The 25,116-nt window shown below is 39.6% G+C and overlaps 1 long non-coding RNA gene across 5 annotated transcripts in view; it reads right to left on the bottom strand.

Moving 5' to 3' along the window:
* Positions 1 to 25,116, bottom strand: part of LOC107311492 (uncharacterized) — a 53,504-nt gene that overhangs the window by 17,864 nt on the left and 10,524 nt on the right. The window contains exons 1-4 of one of the 5 annotated variants that reach the window (XR_001554091.2): positions 20,950 to 21,005; positions 11,164 to 11,325; positions 8,096 to 8,222; positions 5,897 to 6,026 (exon numbers count right to left, since the gene is read on the bottom strand). This is a non-coding gene — a long non-coding RNA (uncharacterized LOC107311492). Of the gene's footprint in view, positions 1 to 5,896; positions 6,027 to 8,095; positions 8,223 to 11,163; positions 11,326 to 20,949; positions 21,006 to 25,116 lie in introns of those variants that run through there. The other 4 variants (XR_014943948.1, XR_001554092.3, XR_014943946.1 and 1 more) reach the window with 4 other exon arrangements.

Below are 25,116 nucleotides of genomic sequence, written 5' to 3'. Positions count from 1 at the left end.
GTATTCTGCTTGCAACAGCATTGGTTTAAATACAATAGAACAACATGTTCAGTTGTTTGTTTTCATAATGATTTGTTGGATAGGTCCTCACTCCTCACTTGGTGCAATCTGTCAGGGATTATATGAGTTTAAGAGCTACCTCTTTGTAATTAGTTGTCAACTAATTTGTTCTAAGTTGGGGCCACATGATGAAAATTGTCATTAGCAACAGTAATCAAAATGTATATTCTACTGCTTGTCCTATCCCACTGCTAGCATTTACATTTTTCATTGGAGCACACGCTAGTAAATAGTATAAACCACAGCATTCTTATTACTCTGTGCTCTAGATGTGTATTTTGCTGCACAGGAGGCCTGTAACACAGCTGCCTCTTTGAGCTCCACTGCATTGCCATGTAACAGACTGAATTCTTCTAGGAGAAAGCATAGCCTTTATTGGCCATATAACAGCATTGAAAAGAATGGTGAGATGAAAGCTGATGGAGCTGGGCTGAACAAAGCTGGCCATACCTGCACCATGCCAACATACTGGACTGTCCCAGAACTCATGGGCTTAGCTAAGGCTTAGGATTTTGTCATGCTCCAGAACTTACTCAAAAAGCTTCTATGTCTCTTAACCGTGTTTGGCTTTGGAAGAAAGCTAGGAGCTATCTCTACAACACAGTGCAGTTGCAGCCTTTTTTAGAGATGTTAGGAAACTGCAGAGCTTGTGGCTCCTGAGGGTGCTCATCATCTTCAAGATCAAACTCATCCAAGTATGCCATTTATGCCAAAGAGCCAAGACTGAGATTCTCAAAGCAAATGATGTTTTAGTTGCATTTAGTTTGTGTACCTGGGGTTGAATATAACACAGAATTCACTGGGGAGGCAAAAGAAATAATGAGATTTCACTTTCAAAAGCTAGTGGCTACAAAAACAATATCAGAAATCCAGAGAATGTCCCCAAGCACTGGACCTAACTTTCAATTAAGTAATCATCATTATTAATTATTTTCCTGCTCACTTTCGTTTACATGCAACAATTGTGTTTCATTATTTTTGCTAACAATCCAGTAGTTACAAGGAGTCATTTATGACCACTTAACAGCCAGACCCTGAAATTTGTAGTGTAATTAGCCTTAAACAGCCTTGAATAATGTCCTGTTTACAACTCATGTAATAAACCAAGAGCACCAGGGGATAGAAAGGCTAATTAAAGGGGACAATTGGAGAAACAATACAGCATTGGATGGCTGGAAACATGCTGTTGTTGTTCTTGTAAGGGGGTAGACTTATACTACAAGTGATTAAACCTCCAAAGTATTTGGTGTTGGTGGCTGTTTCTTGTTTCGGTTGTGCTTTTGTGGTTCTTTTTTTGTTTTTTTTCTTTTTTCATTTCTATTTGGACACACTTGGCCTGATTCTCATTTACAGCCAGACTTCTTTACACTTCCAGTGGCAGTACAAAAAGTCTTTAGTAGGATATTTACTACCAAAGTGGTCTAAAGAGAGCTTAGCATGAAAGGGCAGTAAAATTTAGACTGAATGAAAAGGTTAATAGGAACAGCTTTCCTGCCACTAAGTGCTCAATATTTTATAAATGCCACGGGATCTCAGGGAATTAATATCATTTTTATATAATGAACACAGACGGACTGTATCCAGATGTGTTGTGCAACTGCTGCTAACATCCAGAACCTCCTGAGTTCTGCCTCAGTTTTCAGTCATGTTGGAGTGCTTGGTCACCTCTCATAAACTGATTTGGATGGCAGTAATAGAGTGCTCTTAACCATGCTTAAAAAATCTGCTTTTGATTGGGAAAACTGTTCACTGAGTGTATGCCAAATGCAAATGTATTCATTAAGAACATTGTTTTGCAGTTCTGTGTGTGGACTCACAATGAGACCTGAAGGATAAAACGTCTTAAGACTTCTGTCACCAGGTTCAGAGTCTAGTTTTCAAGTTTTCCTCTAAAAGCTGGAAAGACACAACTAATTTGTGTCTAATTTTGCACATGAGATCTGAGCTCCCACCTTCTTTAGAGGTGCACACTGCATGGTGCTATGGCTCCTTACCCTGGGCATTTTAGGAAGGACTCTGCCATCTTTGCTATTTGTACTGTAGGTAGCAGGAATAGTCAGTGCAGCAACACTCCAGGCTTGACTGCAGTCAATGAAGTCACAACAGATATGTTTTCAACAGGGCTGCCCCTATTTATGTGGTCTGGTATTTCAGGTCATGTCTGACAATTCCCTTGCAGTGCAGTCCTTAATCATGAAATCTGTTATTTTCCTTATTTTAACCATGGCAGATGAGATGTGCATGACGGGCTGTACCAATTCTACTCTTCTGCAGGTCAGTTTAAAATCATATATATGCCTGGTGGTTTCTTTTTGACATAACTCCTTTGAGGCTGGAACAGAAAACAGCTAGAGAAAATACAACTTTCTGAGATTTATTTACATCTCTTTCAACCCAATAAACAACTAAGGGAATAATGTGACAAGTGTTGCTCTGTTTGAATTGCAGAGTGTCACATTAGACAGCATCATTCAGGATATTCAGAGAGATTGGACACATGGTGTGTGAGGGAAAGGTCCTTGAAAGTTTTCTAGCATCCAGGTACCAAAATACTGCAGTTAAAGTGAATTGGGACGTATGTAGGAGTATAAGGGTGAGTCTGCAGATATATAAAGGGACACCAAACCTTCAGTCAGTGTTGTTCAGCACATTAACTATGGACTAGGCACTGATATTGTAACGTTCAGATAGCAAAAAAAAAGATGAAAAAATCAGATGAGATTTCTGAAATAGTCTGATCATCCAAGATACTTGAAGCCATGGCTGGACTAATGGGATATTAGATTTAAAATATGGATTTTTGCAAAACAGATATAGATTAGGAGAGTATTATACAGGAAGCAGTCATATGAAAAGGCATATGTAAGTAATGATCAGACACAAATTGGCTATAAATTCTCAGTACAATTTTTTTCCATAGTCTATCAATTCTCTTTTAAGCAAGTTATATATAGGGAAATGATTTCATAAAGAGCAAGAAAAGTCACATTATTTCTTCGTACTTTAGCAGTAAGGATTGTATACTTTTTTAAAGTATATTAAAATGGCGGAAAATTAAAATGAGAAAGGGAAGCTGGGGAGTGATTTGTGTCACTCCCTAGCTGAGGAAAACAGACTGTAGAGTTTATACATTGCTTGTGACGGATCTCATTCTCAAAGTCGGTCCTGCCTTTGGATCTAGGAATCATCTTAAAATATTTATTGGTCTCACAGTTCGGATTTCAGACTTGTCAGCAGAACAATTGTGGGCTTTATTCAAACTCACTCATGAGTAAGGTAGCTTGTTAAAAATGATTCCCATCCTACATTCCTCTGTTTGTTTTCAATATCAAAGTGATTAAGAGACTGATTAAATAGGAGAGATTGTTCTGGGAAAAGCATCTCCATAGATGCTGGCAAATTGCCTCTATCTAAGCAGCACTAAATAGCTTTTTTAAAAGAAATCCTGTAGGATCTGTGCCTTAGGAAGGCTCATGAAAAACAGCAGAGGCACAACACTTTAAAATGCATTTAAGATCAGAGTAATCCACAAGAAGTGGGGTGAAATGCTCACAGTACCAGGATTCAGTGGATAGCTGGCAGAACTTCACAGGCAGTATATTTTAATCCTATAAACTAGGGGAGGATTTTATTGCAGGTTAGATTTATGAATGTAATATTTATGTCAGATTGAGAGGAAAGAATAAGGACAGATTTATAAAACTTTGTTTAATGTATTTATCATAAAAATGTTTTTACCATCTATGAGACAGCTATCTAAATCAAAAGAGTGAATTAATTGGCAGATTTAGTGCAGGACACTTGCATTTTCTTCTCTTTTGGTAGTTATATTCATTTCCTTGTTTTGTAAACCCTTGTGAGAGGGGATTTTAGAGACTCTTCTGTTCATACAAACATCTAAGCTTATTCAGGTGAACTCTGCACAGTTCTTTGCAGGTCAGGCTTTCCAGGGTATCAATGTGTGGAACCACTACTGAATCACAGTATTTATTAAGAGGTATGAGATGTTCAGGAAATAAGAGATAGACTCCAGATATTTTCACCTTGAAATCACTGTGGAAAATTCAAATTTTGAGTCACAGAGAAAAGTGATGACATTTGTAACCCCAAATTTCCTGAAATACTGCAACTTTCCTGCTATAATTCCCTAGTGTACTCCAAGGTTGGGCTTCAGCCGCAGTATCTCTGGATCTTGAAACATGAGCATTTGGATGACTGTGTTGCAACATCTGTATGCTGGTTAGATTCCTCTACCAACTTGAAGAAAATAAGAGAACAAGTCTCTAAAAAGTGTAAGATGAATCTATACTGTCTAAATGCTCAGGAAAGAGAAAAGTGCAGCACTGTATTTAGGCCCTTAGTCCAGAGAAAAACTATTCAACTTCTTTGGTCTTTGGGGATGCTAACTGAGGGAGTTTGAGTCTTAGGAGGCTGGAAGGTTGTCATCCCCACTGGCATTTTTCTTCATGACAGGGACTACAAGGAGAGAGGGGAGTATGGTGGCCCTCCTACCCCTCCTCACAGCAGAGGAGACTGAGATCCTTCCCTCTGGTCATTTCCTCCACCTGACTTTGGTTAGTTGGGGCAGATACAGGGACTAAAGAAACTTATGACCCAGAGCTGACAGTTACTGGTTGTGCACATGAGAAATCTGTTGTGTGCTCCACAGTGGCTGTTGCATTTCCATGAACAATCCACTGAGATGCAGCCTCAGGCCTACTGTGGTTCTTTGTCTCATACTCTTCAGGCATCTAAAGACAGTGCTACTCTTCTGCATCCAGAAGAGACTGTCTTTTCTTTATTCTTAAGGCTCCCAGGAGACAAAGAGAGTGTGATAACAGTGCCATTGCCTCTTTGGCATTTCTCCTTGCAGTAGGGAAAGACAGCTTTGTTTCCTTTTCTCTGCTAGCAGCAAGGGATGCCTGCAGAGTTCACCAGGGAAAATCTGGCCTTTGAGGGGCTGCGTCTGTGCAATTATGCAGTACATCAGCATGTACACCCATAAAAACATTTATGATTCATGTCAGTACAGTGGATAGCAATGTAGGTATAATTAGGCCAATAAGAGTAGATCCACCTGGGGTGTGGATGATTGTCTAACGCTGCCAGTTCCAAGGGGTTGCAATGACGTACTAATCCAGGTCCAGACATGCCTTAATCAACTCTATCTTTATTATATGGCAAACAAACTCTCACGCTAAAGCAGAGAAAAAGCATTTAAGTAAGCAAGCCCTTTGGCCTGCTGCAAAGTTCCCTATCCCCTTTAGGAAGTAAGCAGAAATACAGGTGAGGACCTAGAAGATACATTTACAGATATTCTCATGTGATCCCTTTGCATTGCACGTGGAGCCAACTGGAACTGCTCTCTCACTGTCAAACAGACCAGTTGGTGTTGGAAAAAGGGCTCTCTTGTACCAGCAGGAAAGTCAAGCCCTTTGCTAGAAGTTTCCATGTCCAACCATGTATACACAGTCACAGGAGAGAAGCAGAGCCTGTAAAATGGCAGAACTTGGCAGCAGTGTTGAATCAGCATGTAGCAACTTCTTCCTATGAAGGTCATTCTTCAAGTTGAAATATCCATTAATTAAGTGCTGAATTAAGTTCTGGAGTTGAAGTTGAAGCCTCCCCAGAGACTGAGCACAGCCCTAATTGTGTACTCCTCAGGGTCTGGGAAAGTGTCACATTCTGTTGACACTAAAGATTCAGTGGTTTGGGAAGGTGATGTGATTGTGGCCTGTTTGCATTGGTGGGCAGCAAGGGAGCTGTTAGGTGTAGTGACCACAGGTGTGGAGGAAATGAAAAGAGGGGATGGGGAGAAACAAAACAAAACAAAACAAACAAGAAAAAAAAGTACTTTATTAGTTTCAGCTGTGGGCAAAGTATTGCTGTGCTTTTTCCTTCCTCCAAATGATCATCAAGTTTCCATGTTTTCTAGAAGAGTTCTTCTTGTAATGTTTTCTTGCGCTCTGACAAACATCAGATATTTCAGATGGGGAGACAAGAGAGAGTAGATTGGCTAAAAAGGACCTCTTTATCACTTTGTACCTATTCTTGCAAGTTACTGTCATCACTTCATAAGGTGTGATGCTTTTGTGGATACTGTCCTTGGAAGTAATAGTATGATACTATTTATTTATTGGTCTTTTTTTGGTCACTGCCTTTCTCTTTCAGAGGAGATGATGAGAAACTAATGACTTACTGCAGAACTTCTGTGTTTTAACCTGCTTTTCACACAGAGTGATGGTGTGTAATGGTAGACCTCTCCTATAGCTCCTTGTAAACCTGAATGCTTTTCATCTCGAAAAGCTCAAAAATGAGTGATCTGTCCTGGAAAACCTGAGTGCAGACTCTGAGAGCTTACAGTCTGAGCAAACAAACTGTAGATAAGGTGGGAGAACAGGGACATAACACTAAAGAAGTGCCATTTGTTATGATAAATGTTTCAGCGGTGATTTAAGGTATTGAAGTATTATCATACAAATAAATGTGTGATGAAAGCAGAAAGAGAAGTGCCAGAGTTAATAAAGATTTATGGATTCCTGGTTGAGCCACAACCACAATTAGACTAGGGTGGGAGTGAAAAAACAAGCTTGTTGAACTGAAGATCACTTTTGAAAAGAACTGAAAGGGAACTAACACCTGCATAAGCAAAGGGAAACACCAGCTGTTGACGATAGAAAGGTTCTCTTGCTTAAAGCCATTATTTTTCTAATCAGAATAAATTATGTATCAGAAAAAGCCAGCTGTTATCCAATTTGATCTGCTGACATCAGAATTGTACTGCTGGTGGGAATACCAACCATGAAGGAAACACAAAACTGAGAAACAGAATGGTAATGCCAAGAAACCACTGAAGTATTGGAAGCATGCACACCCAAATGTAAGGGTTGTTCATGAGAAAAAATTGTAGCTCAGACTTTAGTCTTGTAAGTAGTACATTATTTTCACACAGACAACGAGTCATGGAAAGACAAGGAAAAGAAGGAAGGTATAAATATTATTATTAAAATGGAAAATAGACATGGAAGAGTCATCATACTAATCAAAGTAGATACAGTTACACTAAAGAAAAAGGTCAGGAGAAGAAAACGTGATTTAGCAATACAAACAAATCAATTCCAAAAATGAGGACTTTTCTGCCACAGTACATAACTGGCATGGTGAATTGCAAATGTGAAAAAATAGATCTGATCTTCAAGATAATTGTTACCTGACTGCATTAGATAGAGCATGCTGATTACATGTTTAGGATAACAGCTAAGCAAAATTGATGCAGTGTATGAACTGTGTAAATTATACCACGTCATTCCTCCAGGGTAAATTTTTTTCACTTTGCAACTACACAAATCATCCAAGGTTGGCATCATCCAAGCTCTCCATCATCACTGAAATGGGATTAAAGGCAATATCAGCCACTCACAGACATGACCCTCATCCACATAGGATTACTTGAATTCATACACAGAGGCAATTTCAGTAAGTATGCACATTAGACATGTCAATTACATTTGTTTGAGAGGGGTGTAATGAAGTGCCATAGTTGTATTTAAGGAAGGTGTACATAAGAAAGATCTCTGTGGAAAGGCCTGATATGTATTGTGCACCTGTACAGAAGTTAGTAACAGGAGCCTGTGGTCATGACTGATTCTTGCAGGCATGACTTAAATGATCACATTAGTGCTTATGTATAGGCAGAGACATAACAGTTCATTGTCAGTACTGACTGTGAGGGTTGTGCAAACCTGGCTGCAGCTCCAATGGTGGCATGGAGAACCAGACTGTGCAATGCCCTCTAGCTAAGATGATGCTTCACTTCTTATTGGAAATTAAAGCTTTTTGTGGAACAGAAGATTGTGTCTGGCTGTCTTACTTCTTGATTACTGCTCAGATAGATAGTGAGCTATTTCCTCTAGGAACTCAGATTGTTCCCAAAATATTACCTACCATTTACAAAAGGTTTTCATCATTTATCATAGAGAAGTGGTTTCAGGGTCACAAGCATACAGTATCTGTGACAATTACAAGAACAACCCACCTGTTCATCTCACTGACATTAGTTGAGTATTAGTTTCACCCTGCAGAACCAGGCACAGACAGGGTGTCATCAAGAATGGAAGGGACTTGGCTTCCCCATCTCCCTAATTCCTGGAAATCTTCTGCCCCTGCAGAATAGGTGAAAAGAAATACGTTCTACAGGTTAGGAGATGAGCAAGAATGCTTCATAATGACAAAGGGCATGCAAATTATTGAAGAAACAGCAGTGAGAAGTGAAAATAGAGTCGTGTCAGATTATGCTGAATGGCAGAAGGAAATCTACAATTTCATTTAATCGGCCATGATACTTAGGCTTGAATGAGACATTAAAGTAAACCTATTAAGGTAAATGAATTAGCAGTAACGTTCTTGACACAAATTTGGAAGAGTTCAGGAATCTTTTTGATATTTTGCTTGGCCCAATCTGGGAGAAACTCTGGTTCAGCAATCCTGCAGTGATCAGACTTGTTTTCTGCATAGGAAGCATACTAATTTACTCGAACAAAACCAGAAATGCTTCAGCCTTTAGGCCAATCTTTTTCAAACTCAGATGCCTGTAGTTATGCTACTCAATCTGAACTAAGATTAAGATGCTTAAATAGAAATCAGTTCTTTCAACCACGTATGTGCAAATCAGAAGCGGAGACGAATGTAGAACTGGAAGAATACTCCAGGAAGTATGATGGAAACAAGTCTGGACAGTCAATTAATGTGGAAAAGCTGACATTGAAATGAGAACCAGACTTTCATAACACCTACTGCTAAAGCTTTTAAGCTTTGTAAACAGCTGAGGTTTTGTCTGAAGGGAAATCTGAGTTGAAGTGTGTGCTAAATATCAGCTACATTTATTTTCAGTGGTCATCTATTCCATTCATGGTATATTCCAACATGCATGATTTTTTTATTACACTACTATTTTATGTCAGCTACATACTTTATATGTTGTGCCGTGATGTAATTTAATCACTTCTGAATGATTTAGATTTATTAAAATCTAAAGTATCTTAAAAACTGAATAAGATCCCATCATAGTGGGCAAGAATCAGCAAAAACTGTCCAGAGTAGGACAGCAGAACTTTTCTCGTAACCCTTATGTCTTCTACTCTATGAGAGCTTACCCTTTGAAAAGGCCTGTATTACAAAAGAAATGGGGCAATAACCAGCTTTCTTACATATGGCCTTCCTGAGATTTTCCCACTACACCTGTGGAAAAGACCCATATGTTGATAACAAGATGAGTTCTTGTTCACAGCCAGAAGTCATCCTGATGGTTGGAGTAACTACCTACTGTTTCTTCACCTGTTGAGTCACAGTCACATTACTTGGCAGGGAAGGTATTCTGTGAAGATTTGTTCATGTCTTTATCCCACTTAGAACATGTGAAAAACTGTCATAAATGCAGAGTGTTAAATAGAATAAAATAGCACTAGAGGTAGTAGTATTTATTCTTCTTCACCTGTGCCTCTGCAAAATAGATTGGAAACATCATGAAAATGGCTGTAGCATTGATTGAAGTTTACCTGATAAACCATATGCTCCAAAAATTATATGAAAACTGAAACTTTTCCATGGATGTGCAGCACTGACCTGTTAATGGTAATCATTTTTGCTTATTTTCAAACAGTGCCCATTGGTCATGGCATGGTCTGTGCCAAGGTCACATCCACTCCCCAGTCATTTTTGGGAGTAGCTGCTACTGCCAGATAGGCAAAAGGGTGTCAACAGCACCACTGTCATTAATTGGATTCAACAGTACTGTAGGAGAGGGGCTGGCCTTGCTTTCCATCCTTGTCAGTGTAGATAATTCTTAGAGAAAAGACATTACCTCTCAAGTGCATTTTGCTTCTCCAGTGAGTGAGGAGTGTTTGAAAGGCAGAAAGGTCCTGATTTTGGTAGCTTCAGATGTACTCATAATACATCCTATCTGGTCACTTTGAAAAAGGGCTGGCTTGCCTTATTCTACATTCGAATTAGTTTTGATGTAATGTAGAAACACCCTTCTGAAAACGTCCAGCCAAAAATAAAGTCATACATCTGTGACCTTCTTTTTAATTCCCAGTCAGCCTTCGTTGTTGGGCTGACCCAATCATGCCTACTGGCTTCTTAAATGAGCTTTGTGAATCTAAAAGATGCCATGCTTGTTTCAAGAGTGTTTTTAATTGAGCTAAGTTATAATTACTTGATGTAAAACGCTCAGGTAGAAAGGGTGTATAAATTCATTGGTACATATGCATCTGAAGGCATGCAGAATGGACCTAAGAATTTGTCAGCTATAAGAAGAATCATGTTACTTATGCTGTTAATTACATATAATTAGGATTTAAAATATATGCAGATGGAAAGGCAAATGAGCTACGATCTCAGCTCAGACTGACATTACTCATCTTTCTCAGTTATTTTCACAGCAATCAAACAATTGTCAAGGGCTGCTTTATATTTTTATTTAAATATTCGCTCAGATCTGAAAATTATTTTAATTAGATTAGATTATGGCAACACATCTGCCTCAGTGCAGTCTCACCCATGCAGAACCAATTACTGCATCATTCCACCACAACTAGTGAGACCAAAAGATGGGTGTGGCTGAGTGAAGAGGGGAGAAAAAGGGAAAGCAGATGTGGCTCAAGAATTTTTTCCATCTGATTTTCAAAATAATTCCCCATTACAAGAATTTTGCTCCTACTGGCGTCAGTTGGAGCTCTGCCATAAATTGCAGTGGGAGTAGGGCTAGGTCAGTGTGTGACCTTTTGAAACCACATCCTCATTTGTTATATAAATGAAAAGTCTGTGAATTATTTATGCTCATTATGGTAAGTTTTGAAATGGAAAACTTCCACGGAATGTGGAACACCATTGATTTTGAGGTGGGTAACCCAGTTCAAAACATGGAGTTGCTCCTTTGGAGCATGGGATTTGTTCTTCTGCATGTAGAATTGTGGGACTCATGCCACATCATCAGACTTTTTCCATCATAGGGTTGAAAGAGCACAAGTTCTACATCCTACGACATGGTGAAGTCAGACGTGGTCAGAAAGTCATAAGAAAGTGAAAGCATGTGCTGATGGTTACCTGGATAGAGACTCTAAATCACCCTTTGTGCCAGAACACTTTGTTGTGCCATGCCAGGCCATGCTTGAGAATGAATGAGCTTTTCTTTCTCTCAGTTGTCACTGGCTCCATTGCTGGATGTCAGGGAGAAGATTTTGCCTTACTTTTTGCTTTCATTTTGTTCTTTGTGAGGGGAGCATGGCATTGCAGGAGAGGGAAAAAGAAGGAAAGAAGCAGGTAAGAAAGATATCTCACTTTCTTTGAGATATAGATATTTGGCCTAGGAGGATAGGGTTGTTCAGAGCCCTCTTTAATAAATTTTTTCCCAATGGTTTTATGACTTTCTTCTCAAGTGTACAGTGTTGAACAAGAGAATCCCACTATGAGTTCTGTGGTAGTACATCTTCCTAAACACATAGTGAAGACGTTGCATCAGGGTTTGACTCTGTGTGTTCTCCTTTGACTGTGCACATGATGGTAGGTAAACATGGAGGTTGAATTACTATCTTTCTTAGATGCTTTATATGTGCAGAGCTTCACATATGTACCTAGACCCATGTACCTATATATCCATCTATGTATTCATCAGTGATCAACGATGAATTTTTTAGTGGCTGTTGCCCTGAACTTTTGAATTTTATTATAATGCTGTTTCCATGTAAATAAGTTTAAAACATTTGGGGAATTTCACTGTATCATGATTTGTTCAGTGGGATACAGTGTATGGAGTTTCTTACACTGATAAGGACTCTTACTGAAGAGTGTTTCTTCAAATAAATTTATTAATAAAAGAGAGTTTCATTCACAGGGAAGACAGAAAATTAGAAAGTATCTTGTATCATAAATGTGAAATTCTATTACGAAGGGGAAAAAAACCAAAACTATCCCAAGCCACGTTATCCACGAACAAATAAACCAAACAGATAAAGAGTATATAAAGAGTAGAAGCCCTGGGCAGAGATTCAGGATTTTGTGTTCTCTGTCATACTAATCCTTTTAATCAGAGGCAGTAGAAATGATTTCGTCCCACCAAGGACTAGTTCTCCTTCATTAATATCGACTTCCTAATCTTCTCCACAGGTTTATTTGCGACTTAGGTGGCATGTTTACCTTACAATGTGTTAGCAGTCTTGCTATCTGCTTTGCTGCTGGGCCAGCCTGTCTTGCATTTATGTTGCAAAGAAGAAAAGACTGTCATTTCAAAACAGTTCCCCTTTGTTAAGCTCATCTCTCCATCACTGGGCTACCAACCTCTTCTTAAGAAACGGGTAGTTTACATAATCTAGATGTTAAGTATGCTTTCTTTCCAGGCTACGCCCTACAGAGTCCTGTTATTCATCAAGCACCTCCACTGGGCACCTTTCAGTCCATCCTCCTGGAGATATTCCACTTTACATGGGCAGATGTTATTTTTGGTAAAGAGAAACCATATTTTGTTCTGTTGTAATATGTGCCTTAAACAATGCTGCTTGCACTGTGGGTGTGCATACCCTGAAAATTACAATAGAAACTGTAAGACTGACTGCTATAGGTGATTGTTTATTTCCTCTGCTGTGAGTTTCTGTAGCAGTGTAATGTACATCTGGAAGCAGTTAAGTGCCCAGTGCTGACCATGCAGTTCTTCTGGAAGACATAGGGCAGTCACCTTAAGGAGCTCATCTCTGGCACAATGGGGGCAATACTCCTCAATGTTTCATTGGCAGTGATGGGCTGCTAAGAGTCTCATGGAGATGTAGCACAGAAACAAATTAGGCCATCACCATCTGTTTTGTATTGATCCACCTTCAGGCCCTGACTACAAGGGCGTGCCAGAGATGGGCAGGGCTGTGTTCATACTGTTTCCAGCTTTGGGAGCTCTCTGACGAGGCTGAGTTTATAGATAATCTGCAAACAAGATTTGCGGAGTTTGGATTCAGTGGTTTGTTCCATGTTCACATCATGAGCACAGCAGAAAGTCTCCTGCAGATGCTCACATACTTACGTCATTAAAAAAATATTTTGACTATGTCCTTGATTTTCTCTGTTTTTGTTTTTACCTTTTTTTTTTTTTTTTTTTTTTTTTTCCCCTAGGCAAAGTCCATAGTTTTTAGATTAGTTGTAATATGCCAGTGTTTTTTAAAGAGTAAGAGTGGAACATAAAGAAAGGTAAAAGCTGTTGGAAGAAAGAAGCAACAGTGCATAATCACCCTCTGACCTTCTCATGGGGCTGTTTAATTAATTACAGCTTACCAGTTCATTTCTACTCAAAGATTTTCTTTTGTTAGCTCTAGGCAGGGTTTGCACCCAAGCGGAAATTTCTGTGAAAGAGACCAAACTTGTAAACATCACTTCTATCCTAACTGTTAGTGTTTGCGTGATTATAAAACATCTTTAATTATAGGTAACTTTGGAAAGATATCATCAGTCCAACAGCAACTACTGAGCACTGAGCAAGATGAAACTCAGTCCTTTGCAATCGAAACAAACAGGCTATCACAAGACACTGAGATTTTGAAATGTGGCACTTTTACTTAGAAAGGACCTGGCAGAAAATCTGATACCAAACCATTTTCTGGGTCACTCATCAAACCCAAAGGTTTTTAAGGTCCCAAGAATTAATAAGCGCCCAACATATTACACAAATGATACAAACCTATTCAAAAGCTGCAGGTGTTTCGTGTTTTCCTTCAATTAATAGGCCACAGAATCTTATCTCTGAGCTTTACTAGCCAGAATATTAGAACCACACTTTCTCTCTATTATTTTTTACTCTCTGCAGTGGAACTGTGAGTTTTCTGTACTGACAGACTGGGCTCATGCATTAATGAGTACTACGAGGGCAGCAGACTCTCTCCATCATATGAGTTTATTGCATAAAGATGACAGGAGGCAATGGACAATGTCATCAAAAATGGAGGGTAAAAGAAGAAATAAGATGAATGGGTCATGGTAAGATTGCATAAGTAACTAACCAGACAGATGGGTGTACAGTAAATACATGCATGCAGTACAAACGCAGTGAGCATTGACAGCTGCGATTAAAATCAAGGATCAGTGATGTCACCTGGAAACAAGTAGAAGGAGCTACAGAATTGCTCAAATTTGCACTAGCTGACTTTTTCAGTAAAGATGGCAGCGTGTGCTTCTGAGCGCGATGACTTCTACAGAGAGATGAAGTGAGCAGGAAGCAAGTTGGATGTATTCTGTGTCATCCTCCTCAGAGCCTCTTACTGCTAGCAAGGTCAGAGACCCCCTGAGGTACTAGGGTTGCTGCTGATGTCAGTGAGGGCAAGTCCTGCATGTGCTCATATTCTGGAGATCAGAATTATCCCTTGATGTTAATATAGAGCATGAGGCGCAGTTCTAAGTGTCTTTGGTAGAACTGCGAAAAAACCTTGCTTTTAGGTCTTTTAAGATTGCTGATTCATTGGTAAAACTCCACTGACTTTTCACTAGGGAAACGTGTGATGCCTGCAAGACTTAGTTGGACCTTTCTTATTTCTTTTCTTGAAATGCCCTATATAGTTGGCTATGTGCCTGGCAGGTAGCTGAGAGCAAAGAAGTGGCACTGAAAATAATATAATTAGGGATGAAGATAACTGCATTGTATATGGTGCCTAGTCAGTCAGAGTCACTCAAACTGAAAGCCCTTGAGGGAGACTGGACAAGCACTTGTTAGCCCTGAGTGGTGCCTTCAATACCGGGTGATGTAACTCTTATTGATTTGTAGGCATATAGGTGGTCAATTCTGTTGAGTTTAAACTTTTCATTCCTCTCAAGTGTGCTTGAAACAAGGCTTTATTTCAGCTAGGCAGTATGGGTTTGGCCTTTCTGATGCCCAGGTAGAAGTGTCTGATGCACAAGACTAGCTCTTCTTGGGAGAAGGCAGGCTGCTTGGAGGTGTTTCTGTATTGGGCAGGGACAAGGCCATTGCAGAGTATGGGAATCTCTGTGGCATCCTTAGATCAGTCCTCTGCCTCTTTTTCTTCTAATTCCCTATTTCTTTTTGTTTCTCTTCTGGCAAGTAAGCTGTTCCTATTTTTGATTGGAGGAGGGTGGTGGTAATGTAATGGCTGAAAAATTCAGGAGAAGACAAGCAGTTCCACCACAGATTAATTTTCCTCCCATATTAAATTCTCTGCATTTTGATGGGATGGCTTTGTGTGCAGGTGAGAGTACATACACATTATGGAACACAAAGGTTCAAATCAATCACTAGGTTCAATCCATTTCTCAGTGTCATTATCCAGAGAATAAGCTTAGCGCACAGCATGCAGCAGGCATACTGGCTATCTGTTTGTGTTTCAGGAACAGCTGGAACAAGCAAACTCACATATTGATCTCTCTAGCTCTCACTGATTTCCATCTCCATGCCATGAGACTGTATTCTTAATTGCGGGTCTATTGATTTTGTGGCAAATGTTCAGATGGCTTGTCTGAATACTGAAAATGAAGCCATCCTGGGATATGTTTGCTTTTTATTTCCTGTTTAGATTCAGTTTTCATCTCCGTAACAGCTACCTCTGCTGATCATATACCAGTCACAGCTGCATTAAAGGATTGAGGTGAAAGGAAATTTTAATACACTGTTTACCAAGATCATGTTTTTTCTTTAATAAGTTTTCCCTTTACAGCACAAATCTTACACAGCTCATCGGATTTATCCCTCTTCAATTAGCAATCAAGCCTCTCCATATGCATGAGTGTTGGAAATCAATACCCACTGAGCCAAACGCTCTTTATAACGATAAGAATAAAGCAGGGGAAAAAATAGCTGTAGGAATTCATTTTAAAATATTAATATGAAAATGGGAAGAGGGATATAACTGCAAAGTAGCGAGCAGTCTGTGTGATAAGACTCAGCTAAGCTCACTATGAAGGATTTTCATCCTGGACTAGCCTACTGCATGTAGGGCATATGGGGACATGCTGAAGGGGTTTGCCCACATTTGCACAAATAAGACTCACTGCAGCCTTCAGTTCTTCCTGTGATTCAGTTGTACCTGACATTAAAACTATTCTACATAAGGAAGCCAGGAACACCTTCCTTTTCAAAATGTGTATCCCAGGTCTTATGTGTGCTAAAAAAAAGTCTGATTCAGGAACTCGTGAGAAAGATTCTGTAGTGTTCAGAAACATGTATTTATTTCAGAGTCTTATTTTCCAGAGAATAGATATGAAATTGCCAGTGTTTCTGTCTCCCTGTTCTTCAGAGTCAAGTTCCAACTGCATAACTAGGAAGCATCTCATCTCTTCTATCAGAAATGCAAAAATCAATTTCTCTGAAAGGTTTGAATCTTATTCTGATTAGTGCCTTGGGCTTTCTTATATTAAATGCTGCAATCTCTTTGATTAACTCTCTCTAACTCTCTGATATGAGTGATGGCAAAGCAGAGTGATTGCCTGCCTTTCAGAATGAGGAGATAATGGATAACCCTTGCAATTGATGAAACGGCTATGCTTGATGATACCTGGTCAAGAAGGCTGGTCCATTCAACTTTCCTTGTGCTTTTACTATATAGAATGGGACGAATCAGATATGGCATGGGTCAAACAGATATTGGTCAGATCTGTTGAATAGTTAACCTTTGCCAGTGAACTCCCTATTTTTTTTTTATTTTTTATTTTTTTCTGGATTCAGAGCTGTTAAAGAGAAGTAAACAAGTGGATGTTCAAAGGCATTCCTCCCCTCTCTGTGGCTCTTCCCATGTTGTTCCCAACTGGAGATGAAAAGGAGAGGGCCAAGATAGTTCTGTCCCAACATGTATTACAGCTAATGAAATAATTATCTTACAATGTAGCTTCGTATGGAGTAATTGTAAAAGAAAGCTTCTTGGCAGCATGTCTCTGGGCGAGTTGCTTTTGTGATGTTTTCACTCCTTCACCGAGGGAGAAGCTCAGCACGAGGGATGAGATTATGAAACGCTGCATGTTTTGGAAGTCCCGTCACTCGGCTTTGTGCAGGGTGGTGCTAACCTGTGCTTTCTAAGCCTGTGGTTTCTCTCACAAATTGGCAAAACAGTAGGAGTAGCCAGTGCCTTGAGTAGTAGCTAGTGTCCTTGAGTAGGGATGGTTAGTCTGTCTTGTACAGAGCATCTCCAAAATCAGCACTGTTTTTGGCACTCCTTGAATGCCTAGGATGGAGATTGAGCCATTCTCTTGCCCACCTTAAAAATCAGTTGCTCCAGAGGAAGGCAAAAAATTAATGGGAAAGCTGTGTAGGGCACACTATGCAAGCCCTGCCAGCATATTGTACACTTTCTATTGGTTCTGAAAACCAGCAGGTTCCCAGCACAATAACATCAGATTGGAAAGAAAATGCTAGGAAGCAGCCTAAACATCACATAACTTTCATCACACCCGTGTACATGTCCTCCCTTTAGTGTAACTAATGGGCTCCTCTGGGCCAGGTTTCATGAGATATAGTAACAGCAGTGGGGTGAGAGTGTCCTCATCTTACTGAAGGCTCCATGAAAGCACATTAATAATGATGAAGAGCGAACTAAGCAGGAATGAATTTGCTTTTAGTTTATGAATTCTGGAAGGCTTAAAAATTACAGCAACATAAGCCAGGCAAACTGGTAATTAGACATGCAAATCCCTTGGAAAATGATATAAAGTACAGGATATTTTGCAAACACTGTGACTCTTGTCCTCAAGAAGCTTGCAGCTGCAAATTGTGGGAAAAATGTTTTGCAACTCCAGGCAAAGAATTGGCCCTTAGAAGAGGAAGACAATAATCATGGAGGGAGTAAAGATTAATGTAGCCTGATCAATCGGAAACACAGACTTCCAAATCTCCTTACATACTTTTCTGAACAGAAGTGTGGTTGAAGCAAAAATTCATGAACCTGCAGATAACTTGGCCCTGATTAGTCTATCTGTTCATCTCTGCCTCGATGCACAGCTTTGTAATATATAAACTTTTCTTTAGAAGACAAAAAATTAAAGATTAGATCTGTGAGATGCATGGTCTAAGTCTTGTCTACACAGAATTCATACACTTCTTCCAACGCAGTGCCAGATACAGTCACTTAACTCAGTACTGTGAGCTAGCTGAAAGTGATATAGCTATTAAAAATAAACTATTTCTTTTCCATGCAGGACGTGTCTGTTTTTCATGAGGCTTGTCTGATCACCCATATGGCCTTCCTGTCCAAAGATCTGTCAGACCTCTGAGCCACAACTTTTGAATTTGTTGTCTCACTACAAAGGTTGTCTCCTCTTCCCACAGATTTTATTAGAAGCTTTATGAAGCAGCTCCCCGGCAAGACTTCATTTGTCCTCACAGGTCTTTGTCAACAATGGTGCTCCCACATTCCCATACCAGCTGGGGGGCACCAGCTGGATGCAGGCTGCTGAGTGGACCTGGATGGGGGGCTGTGGGTGCTCAGGTGCTTGCAGGGAGGTGAAGGCTGCAGGACATGGGTCATTGATAACTCAACAGATCAGCTGGTGGTTTGTCTTCAGAAAAAAGCAGTTCTTTTTGCATGCCACCATCGTGCAATGTGTTTCATGCAATGACTGTTATGAAGTTAAAAAAAGACATAAAAATTACATATCCATATTTGTTAAAATTCCAGCTTGTAAGACATAACTGATCTGCAAGTGGAAGTGAGGGAGAAGAGAGCAGATCCTCCAGTTCCATGATAAGAGCAGGAACCAGGTTGTTTGATGCTGTGGAGAAACTTCATAGGTTGGCAGGTCAATATGCAGTTCTCTGTTAGGAGAGCACATTGCTCATCTCTCTGCAGCACCTGATATGGTTCACTCAAACCAAAATACAGTGTTAGATGGGTCACTAGTCTTATTCAATATGACTGTTCCTGTCCCTCAGCTTTCTATATAGCTGCTCCATTAGTAGTTTTCAAATACTCTGGAGACCAGGGTATCCCAGGGTAGGGAGAGATGTATAAGGTTTAGCAGAGAAAAAAAAAAACAAACCTCAATCCCACATTGCTGTAAAGAAAAGTGGGTGTATAAGGAAGCATCTGTGGTAGTTCTTTCCCAGCATGAAAATTTTAGAAGGCTGTTATTGTGTTATCAGAGCTTAAAAGCATGCTTTCTAAAAGAATGAAACTACTCATTACCTTCATTACCCTCCCTCTCTCTTTTTTTTTTCTCTTGAGTTGTAAAAGTTGTGGGGTTTTTGTTTGTTTATTTGTGGGTTTTGTGTGTGTGTGTGGGTTTTGTTGGCTTTTCTTAAGTACAGAAAGGCCTGGGGTTATTCTGAGCTGAGAAAGTGTTGGTTGGTACAAATAAATAAAAGCCACATCTTCCCTTTGCGTTTGTTCTTTCCTACAAAGAAAAAAATGACATCACTAATGAGTAATGAAAGGTGAACCTGAAAGTAATCAGCATATTTCTAGTGAAGACCCAGATGGGCCGGAAGATCAGTTTAATGTACCTGGCAATGAAAGCACCTATTGTCTCTGCGCTCCAATATTGACACAGTAGTATCATCTCCTTTATTCTTTCAAGTCCTGGAAATGGCAGCTTGAAAGTCAGTGTTTACCAATGATTTTGTATAGATGTTCCCTGCCTTGGTTGAGCTTTGCTGCCTTCTCTTTTCCCAACCTGGATAGTTGCTGCCCAGATGCCGGTGACCTTATCAGAAGGCCCCTTAAAGCCATCACCAGTGCCATAGTTCCTTCAGTCAGCGTTCAGGGCCAATAACAGAGCTTTACTGCTTTGTGTTTCTAAATGCAAACTTAAGAACTTAGTATAAGATGTTATTAATTTCACCCACGTTTTCACTGCACCTATCCAGGTGACCAGCAAGCCAGCTGAGTGACTGTGTGAGTGACTGTTCAGTTTGTGAGTGAGTGACCAAGGTGGCTGTGTTGGCCAGGGGGCTCTAAGCTGTAACTCCTGTCAGAGCCACACGCACAGCCTCGGGGCTGCCTTTCCTGACAGCAGCCAAGGCATTCAGCAAAGCTGCTGGGATTTTATGACAAGAGACTGTAAAAGCCTTGGATCATTATTTAGACAGGGAAGCTGGCCAATTTATCAGGTAAGCATGGTGTTCAGGCACAGCACTGCAGGAAAACAAATGAGGCAACCAAGTGAAAGGTCTGCCCTGTGCAATTACTCTTGACAGTGAAGGATTGGTGCAAGGTGTCCCAAAGCAAAGAAAAGCTCGTGTTTGTTTTCCCTCTCCTTCCAATGAATGCTGAGAAATTTATGCTGTGGTCAACTATAAGCCCATACTCTGGCCAAAACTGTGACTCCAATCACCATTAATGCTGAAGAGCTGAGAAAATGGTGAGTTGCAGCCAAGCAGCAATGCTGCGAACATGCACTGCTGTGGTTACACAGGTTCACAATCAATTTAAGTAGTAGGATCTGATGGAAAATTTAGTCCTTTTGAAACTAAATTGCACTATTAACAGGGATGAAGCACATTTTATGAAGATAGGCTGAAAGAGCTGGGAGTGTGGGGAATCATCTTCTATATGTATTAGTGCATTCAAAGTAAGAACATGCTCAGCAAGTAGGTAAATGAGAAGGATCAGCTGACAAGACCAGCTTTTTGACAAGTGAGAGCAGAGAGCTGCAGAATTCTGGCTCAGAACATAAGTTCAGAGAAAGGATCAAAATACAGAGAATCAGTTTGTTTTTGTTGATATCTGTTTGTTAAACTAGACTTAAAGTTTATTTGCCTTGCTACAATCATGTTTCTGCTTACATTTGGGTTTTTTTTTAGTCACTAGAATAAATGCTATATAGAAGGATAGTTGTACAGTGATGCATAGTGACAATAATACACAGATGGTACAAGAGAGGTGGTGATAAGTATCCAAAAAGTTATTTAAAGGAAAGACTCACCCAATAGAGGCCTTCAGCCTGCTGGAAAACTCTCCACCAAAGAGCAATCTCAAAGAGATGCTGCTTCAGTGGTGGTCAGCCTTTAAATGAGGTCTAGAGGAGGTGGAGTCAGGCTCCAACCCTTCCGGAAGCACAGCTGAATTACTCTCACCTGTGCTCCCACAGCTGACCCAAAACTTGCTCCAGCTGATTAATCAGAGGTTCAGGCTGTGATTACCAATTTCCCATACAGTAGTGAATAAAAAACATTTCTCACTGGTGTGCAGAACAATTTTGCCTTCACTATGTTTGAACTGTATTTTGCAGATCTCTGCGGGAATTCTTTAGTGTTCATATAAATGTTTACCAAATGTACATTTTAAGATCTCAAAACATGTTTGTTTGACTTCCATAAATCTTATCTTTAAAAAAGAAAAAAAAAGAAAGAAAGTGTGGAATAAATACTGAAGCATTAGAATTCTATTCTAATATTCTAATTCTACGAGGGCTTCATTTATTTTCTCTTAAAATCGAAAACTAGCAGAAAATGTACATTCAGCAAATTTTGAACTCTGTGATCTCAAATGTATTCAGCCATTTTTGCATGCAGCGTAAGTGTACTAAGAAGCATATATAGGCGTGAGCTAAGACTACCTAGTGCTGAAAGAAACACATGCAGATGATAATTTGTGAGCAACTCGACTCTTCTAATTTTAAAAACCTAAGACCTGTTTGTAAAGTGGAATGCTTCTCTTTTTTTTTTTTTTTTTTCTTTTTTTTACAGTTTGTCATTACTCACGGAAAGCAGCAAAAGCTAAATTAATCATTTATATGATTGTACTTTTGACTAATTTTCTATTGTTCTAGATGTAGCAGGACTTTGGATCCCCGGTCATGAATCAGTATCTGTTTTACAAGGAACCGTTCAGGTGAAGAGAAACAGTCATTACTCAGAGTGTTTGGTGGTCTAAGTTTCTGAGAGAGCTGCTGTTGGGCAGGGATTGGATGAACAGCTGATGTCACACGGCAATGGAAATGACTTGAGAAGTTAGAACAATTAAAGCACAATTTCTCTTAAAAGAACAGCTCTGGAAGAGTCTCATCAAGTTACATGTTAACCCATGTGCATATATTAACCTCAGGACCAACTACCACAGGTCATGAGGATACTCAAATTTTAGCGTCTTGAGACTGGGCTCATTTGACCAACCATGAATGCACCAAAACCAAAAAGTTATCTCCTGATCAAATTATCCTGGGGTAGGTGTGTAAAGCTGTGGAGCAGGCTTGTGTCTGGCTTATGTCTTCCAGACGTATGTAATTTATCAACACAGATGTGGCCTTTGGCTCTTTATGTGAGTGCCTGTATGAACTGTATGGAGAAGGGATAGATATTTTTCTGTGTTTGCTTTGGATGTAGCACACCTTCCAGATCTGGTACTACCACTTCAGAGATCTTGCACACCTCTTCCTCAGTTTTCTCAGTGTAATGGGTGGCTGGTAAAATCATTCTCAGTCTCAGAAAAGATAATTCCATCCATGCAACTGATAAATCTAGATTAATTGAAGTTTTCTAGTATCAAGCCATCACAGCTGCTGTGTATGTCCTGAGAAATGAAGAAACCATCTACTTTTTCCTGTTCAGAGGGTGTCAGTAACCTGAGTTAAAGAGCCCACAAAATCTCTGCTCTTTGATGTGCCATCTGGTTAGTACCACTGCCTGAGGTCCAACTGTCAGCAATTATCTTTAAACTGAGTGAGGAAAGCCCTTTTGTATCCACCTCTCCTTCCTGTAAGAGTCTGAATAGTTGACTTTGAGTCAGGTTGCTACTTCAAGTAGCAAACATCAGGAGGAAAAAATATGTAGCATGCAGCAGTGATCCAGTGGGAAATGGTATATATATTAGGCTGCATATGCGTGTTAGTGTCTGGATGTTTTGGCAACACACATGACATGTTTTGAGCATGATGGGCCATTAAGAAGAAATTCATTGGAAATTAATGACCAAGAAAACATTGTCAAGTAAGCCTGAAAAATCAAGTAATCATGAAAAATATGCATCTGTGCAAACAGCTAATGCATAAGTTGCATATCATCCAACCAGGTTTGTTATTTATTAGCAACGGTGACTGATATGACATTCAGCTCTATCACTCCTTCCCATCCTTCAAGTCTTACTTTCAGTGAGCGTGAGCCCAAGTGGGATGGAGAAAGAGTAGGAAGGGTAGTAGGAAGTATTTTTGACATTGAATAGCAACCCCAAAATTAAAGATTAGACAACTGAGAGACCCAAAGTGACATGATACAAGAATGCACTGGGAGATCAGAGAAGATGCAATGGAAGATAAAAGGCATAGCTGGAAGGAAAATAAGGAGACACCAAGGATACTCATTGTAGAGGTCGCACAGAAGCTCAGATGTGTGACAAAAGCAATCCTAGGGCAACTCACATGAGTCCTGGATAGAGAGAATGAACGAGCTGGCCTTAGGAGGTAAGGGATGTTAGTGAAGTTCACAGAGAGATGAGAGAGGATAATTGCTTAAAAGATATTTGTCCTAAAAAGTCATTCAATTACAGCAAAGGGGACCACACCTAATTTATACGGTCACCAAGAACTGTGTAACTCAGCTTGAATTTGAAATGTTCGGTTAGACCCTGAGGGATAATGAGGGACAGGATGAATGACTTACCTGAGAATAAGAGGAGTTCAGAATAAATGAGACATCTAAAAATAAAACTGAATTTAAATCCTGTGCTTCTGAATCCACTGACAAAAATGTGGCCAAGTATGAGTTTAAAAAAGGTGTGGATGAGTAAAACAAATAAGAGAAAAGAGAGTCAATTGAGTGCATTCAGCTGAGCAGTGTGAACCCAACTTTGCTGCTCTGCCAGCCCAACTGGCTTGCTCTATGCATGGAGTCCAACTGATTATAGAATAATGACTGATCTAAACGTGTAGCATGGATCTTTACTTTAAATGTGTATGGTAACTGTGTGCATGAAAGGCATACTGGATATTTTTAAACCAAAACCTATATATCATGGAATTTCTTTTTACATTTCATTCCATCTCCATTAAAGTGAATTTGTTTGTATTCAGCAAACATTGCAGCAAAAATGTAAAGAGAAAACAGCACTGAATGGATTATTTGTCAGCATTAGTCACTGTGGTGATTTAGCCTCTCTTCTAGTCTTGTAATCTGAAAGAACTCCTCATGACCCTGGGTTTGGAAGTTGAATGAGAAGGTTCAAATCATGTTTTTTCCACAGTCTGAATAGATTGGTGAAGTCCTGGGGGTATCTCCTAGATTATCCATGATTAATATGTTTGATATGTCAGAACAGAGTTTTAATCCCACTTTTCTAACACATGACTTGAGTACACTCATTCAGTTTTTCTAAGATTATAGTATTCATAAATATGCTTAATATACTGTGCCTTGCAGTAACCTGGGCATGTGTGAATCTATTCAAATACCTGATTTTCCAGAAAGTTGTGCCAAAGATGATTTAAGTGAGATGTTCCATCATGAAAAGTCATAAGAACTGAATGAACGTAAAAGGAATATATATACTACTTAAAAATAGAAAAGGAAAATTGTGAATTTGGGACTAGCAGTCCCAAATTTAAGGATAAAAAAAAAAATAGGTCTCACTGATGCTTTTTTTAAAGGGTTGTTATTAATGGTACAAATAACTTTAAAGTATATTCTGGAAGACACAATAGTTCAAATGTTCAAAAGGTTTGTGCTTACTCATGTCAAAGCAGCTAAGCAGTACCCAGGTTTTTCTTTCACTCTTGGAAGGAGTTTCTCAGCTTGGATGGGCACTTGGCTATATAAGAGATCCCAGAGTTGAACTTATTTTCAGAGAGGTGCTTAAATTTTCTGCTGAACTGAAAACTCTGAAGAAATGACTGTGGGGAAGTGACTTCACAGTGTCCAGAAGAAATGCTTAAATGACAGAGCGACAGGACAAAATCATGGGCAGCAGTTGGATGACACTGAGGCTGTGTATGGCTGTACTGATGTCAAGCAACACAAGGAGATGGTGAATAATGTGAAGTATGTATTGGCATTTCCTGTATTTGTGTGCTTTAGAACTACGCTAATGGATTGTGGTATATCTTGCCATAACTTTGAACAGTTTGCTATGAACTCATTGCCTGAACTCCTCACACTTGAAT

This window comes from Coturnix japonica, chromosome 3 (assembly GCF_054131305.1).
Source record: "Coturnix japonica strain WE chromosome 3, WE-NBRP24, whole genome shotgun sequence".
Classification (NCBI taxonomy): Eukaryota; Metazoa; Chordata; class Aves; order Galliformes; family Phasianidae; genus Coturnix; species Coturnix japonica.
The sequence above is the reverse complement of the archived record's forward strand: the minus strand, read 5'-3'. Positions and strand labels throughout refer to the sequence as shown.